The following is a 4,555-nucleotide window of genomic DNA, read 5'->3' as shown; positions in this document are numbered from 1 at the left end:
CCAGTTAAAACTGTTGTTTCTTAACTTGCATACAGATTTCTCAGGAGGCAGGAGAGGTGGTCTGGTATTCCCATTTCTTTCAGAATTTTCCACAGTTTGTTGTGATCCACACCGAAAGAGGTTTTGGCTAGTCAATAAAGCAGAAGTAGATGTTTTTCTGGAACTCTCTTGCTTTTTCTATGAACCAAAAAATGTCGGCGACTTGATCTCTGGTTCCTCTGCTTTTTCTAAATCCAGCTTGAAAACAGCAAGTTCATGGCTCACGTAATGTTGAACTCTGGTTTGGATAATTTTGAGCATTAGTTTGCTAGTGGGTGGGATGAGTGCAATTATGTGGTAGTTTGACCATTCTTTGGCATTGCCTTTCTCTAAGATTGGAATGAAAACTGACCTTTTCCAGTCCCATGGCCACTGCTGAGATTTCCAAGTTTGCTGGCATATTGAGTGCAGCACTTTCACAGCATCATCTTTCAGGATTTGAAATGGCTCAACTGGAATTCCATCACCTCCATTAGCTTTGTTCATCGTGATGCTTCCTAAGGCCCACTTCACTTCACATTCTAGGATATCTGGCTCTGGGTGACTGATCACACCATCGTGGTTATCTATGTCATAAAATTGTTTTTGAATAGTTCTTCTGTGTATTCTTTCCTCCTCTCCTTAATATCTTTTTCTTCTGTTACGTACATACAGTTTCTGTCCTTTATTGTGTCCATCTTTGCATGTAATGTTCCCTTGGTATATCTAATTTTCTTCAAGTGATCTCTAGCTGTCCCATTCTATTTTTTCCTCTATTTCTTTGCACTAATCACTGAGGAAGGCTTTCTTATCTCTCCTGGCTATTCTTTGTAATTCTGCATTCAAATGGATATATCTTTCCTTTTCTCCTTTGCTTTTAGCTTCTCTTCTTTTCTTAGCCATTTATAAGGCCTCCTCAGACAACCATTTTGGGTTTATCCATTTCTTTTTGCTGGGGATGGTCTTGATCACTGCCTCCTGTAGAGTGTCACAAACTTCCATCCATAGTTCTTCAGGCACTCTGTCTATCAGATCTAGTCTCTTAAATCTATTTGTCACTGTATGATTGTAATGGATTTGATTTAGGTCATACCTGAATGGTCTAGTTGTTTTCCCTGCTTTCTTCAATTTAAGTTTGAATTTGACAATAATGGGTTTGTGATCTGAGTCACAGTCAGCTCCTGGTCTTGTTTTCACAGACTGTATAGAGCTTCTCTATTTTTGGCTGCAAAGAATATAATCAATCTGATTTAGGTGTTGACCATCTGGTGATGGCCGTGTGTAGAGTCTTCTCTTAAGTTGTTGGAAGAGAGTGTTTGCTATGACCAGTGCATTCTCTTGGCAAAACTGTTAGCCTTTGCTCTGTTTCATTTTGTACTCCAAGGGCATATTTGCCTGTTACCAGGTATCTCTTGACTTCCTTCTTTTGCATTCCCGCCCCTATAATGAAAAGGACATCTTTTTTTAGGTGTTAGTTCTAGAAGGTTTTGTAGGTCTTCATAGAACCGTTCAAATTCAGCTTCTTCCAATTACTGTTTGGGGCATAGACTTGGATTACTGTGATATTGATTTGTTTGTCTTGGAAACGAACAGAGATCATACTACTGTTTTTGAGATTGCATCCAAGCACTGCATTTCAAACTCTTTTGTTGACTATGATGGCTACTCCATTTATTCTAAGGGATTCTTGCCCACAGTAGTAGATACAATGGTCATTTGAGTTAAATTCACCCATTCCAGTCCATTTTAGTTCACTGATCCCTAAAATACTGATGTTCACTCTTGCCATCTCCTGTTTGACCACTTCCAGTTTACTGTGATTCATGGACCTAACATTCCAGGTTCCTATGGAATATTGCGCTTTACAGCATCGGATTTTACTTCCATCACCAGTCACAGACACAACTGGATGCTGTTTTTGCTTTGGCTCCGTGTCTTCATTCTTTCTGGGGTAATTTCTCCACTCTTCTCCAGTAGCATATTGAACACCAATCAACTTGGGGAGTTCATCTTTCATTGTCCTATCTTTTTGCCTTTTCATACTGTTCATGGTGTTCTCAAGGCAAGAATAGTGAAGTTAGATGCCATTCCCTTTTCCAGGGGATCACATTTTTTCAGAACTCTCCACCATCCCCCATCCACCTTGGGTGACCTTACATGGCATGGCTCATAGTTTCATTGAGTTAGACAAGACTGTGGTCCATGTGACCAGATTGATTAGTTCCCTATGATTGTGGTTTTCATTATGTCTGCCCTCTGAGGGATAAGGATAAGAGGCTTATGGAAGCTTCCTGATAGGAGAGACTGACTGTGGAGGAAACTGGGTCTTGTTCTGATGGGCATGGTCATGCTCAGTAAATATTTAATCCAATTTTCTGTGGATGGGCAGGGCTGTGTTCCCTCCCTGTTGTTTGACCTGAGACCAAACTATGGTAGAGGTGATGCAGATAATGGAGACCTCCTTCAAAATGTCTTGTGCAAGCACTGCCACACTCAGTGTCCCCGACCCTGCAGCAGGCCACCACCGACCCATGCCTCCGCCAGAGATTCCTGGCCACTCACAGGCAAGTCTGGGTCAGTGTCTTGTGGGATCACTGCTCCTTTCTCCTGGATCCTGGTGTGCACAGGGTTTTGTTTGTGCCCTCCAAGAGTCTGCTTCCACTGTCTTTATAAGTTCTGGTGGCTCTATGGTGGGGTTATTGGTGACCTCCTCTAAGAGGGCTTATGCCACACACAGGTCCAGGGCACCCAGAGCCCCTTCCCCTGAGACAGGCCACCGCTGACCTTCACCTCCACAGGAGACATTGAAACACTCAGAGGCAGGCCTGGCTCAGTGTCTGTGGGGTCTCCTGGTGAGCACAAGCTATTCTTTAGCCATCTGAGCATCTCAGGCAGATGTGGGTTTTGATTCTAAACACAATTTTGCCTCTCCTTCTGTCTTTCTGGGGCTTCTCCTTTGCCCTTGGACATAGGGTATCTTTTTTTGAAGGGATCCAACAATCTCCAGTCGAAGTTTGTTCAGCAGCAAGTTGTAATTTTGGAGTTCTCACAGAAGATGAGTGCACGTCCTGCTACTTCATCTTATGAAATGGTTTCTCAGTCTTTTGGCTATGATCAAATGTAGTATCTGTTCTTATCAGTTTAATTAGGTGGAAAGCTGTCTATGAAACATATCTTGATTGTTGAATGGAATTCCATGGGCCTGGTCCACTTTCACATAAGAGATCAATTTAAATATAAGCATGCTTTCTCGGAAGTGTCATTTACTGACATCTAAATTCACCCAATTCAAGCAATTCATTTAAAAATGAATCATAGTTGCAAGTCTGTAAAGCTAATTCCATGGCAATGGTTTTACCAAAATCAGAAAGACTCAACAACTTAATATTTAGTAGAATTTGGCTCAGATGGTAAAGCGTCTGCCTACGATGCGGGAGACCTGGGTTTGATCCCTGGGTTGGAAAGATCCCATGGAGAAGGAAATGGCAACCCATTCCAGTATTCTGGCCTGGAGAATTCCAAGAATGAACGAGCCTGGTAGGCTACAGTCCATGGGATCGCAAAGAGTCGGACACAACTGAGCGACTTCACTTTCACTTTTCACATTTATTTATTTTAAAGGACTTGTTCATGTGGTTCTCAAGGCTAGACTGCTGAAGAGGTTTGCCACTCCCTTCTGTAGTGGACCACATTTTGTCAGAACTCTCCACCATGACCTGTCCATCTTGGGTGGCCCTACATGGCATGGCTCATAGTTTCACTGAGTTAGACAAAGCTGTGATCCATGTGATTATTTTGGTTAGTTTTCTGTGATTGTGGCTTTCATTTTGTCTGTTCTCTGATGGATGAAGACAAGAGGCTTGTGGAAGCTTGATAATGGGAGAGACTGCCTGTAAGGAAAACTGGGTCTTGTTTTGATGGGTAAGGCCATGCTCAGTAAATCTTTAATCCAATGTTCTATTGATGGGTGGGGCTGTGTTTCCTCCCCATAGTTTAGCTGAGGCCAAAAGATGTTAGGGGTTATGGCAACCTCCTCCAAAAGGACTTACACCAGGGAGCTGCGCCTTCCAGGACTGCTCCTGTCAGTTTCCTTGAGCCTATGGCTGGTCACCGTAGACCCACGCCTCCACTGGAGACTCCCAAACACTGAAAGGCATGTCTGCCTCAGTCTCTTATGGGGTGACTGCTCCTTTTTCCTGTGTCTTTGTGCCCTCCAAGAGGTCTCTGTTTTCCCAGTCCTGTGGAAGTTCTGTAATCAAATCCTGCTGACCTTCAAAGCCAGATTCCCTGGGGATTCTTAGTCCCTTTCCCAGATCTCCAGGGGGTTGGGAAGTCTGTTGTGGAGCCTAGAACTTTTCCAACAGTGTAAGAACTTCTATGGTGTAATGGTTCTCCAGTTTGCGTATTGCCCACTCAGTAGCTCTATAGTGGGGCTAACGGTGACCTCCTCCACAAGGGACTTATGTATGCCACACACCATGCCTCTCAGGACTGCTGCTGCCAGAGCTCTGTCCCCAAGGCAAACTTGTGACCTACA

The 4,555-nt window shown here is 43.5% G+C and overlaps 1 pseudogene; it reads left to right on the top strand.

The window, feature by feature from the left end:
* Positions 1 to 3,106: 3,106 nt before the first annotated feature.
* LOC139037606 (U2 spliceosomal RNA) lies at positions 3,107 to 3,216 on the top strand (annotated as a pseudogene).
* The last annotated feature ends 1,339 nt before the right edge of the window (positions 3,217 to 4,555 follow it).

The sequence above is a fragment of the Odocoileus virginianus genome, chromosome 11 (assembly GCF_023699985.2).
Source record: "Odocoileus virginianus isolate 20LAN1187 ecotype Illinois chromosome 11, Ovbor_1.2, whole genome shotgun sequence".
Taxonomy (NCBI): domain Eukaryota; kingdom Metazoa; phylum Chordata; class Mammalia; order Artiodactyla; family Cervidae; genus Odocoileus; species Odocoileus virginianus.
The sequence above is the reverse complement of the archived record's forward strand: the minus strand, read 5'-3'. Positions and strand labels throughout refer to the sequence as shown.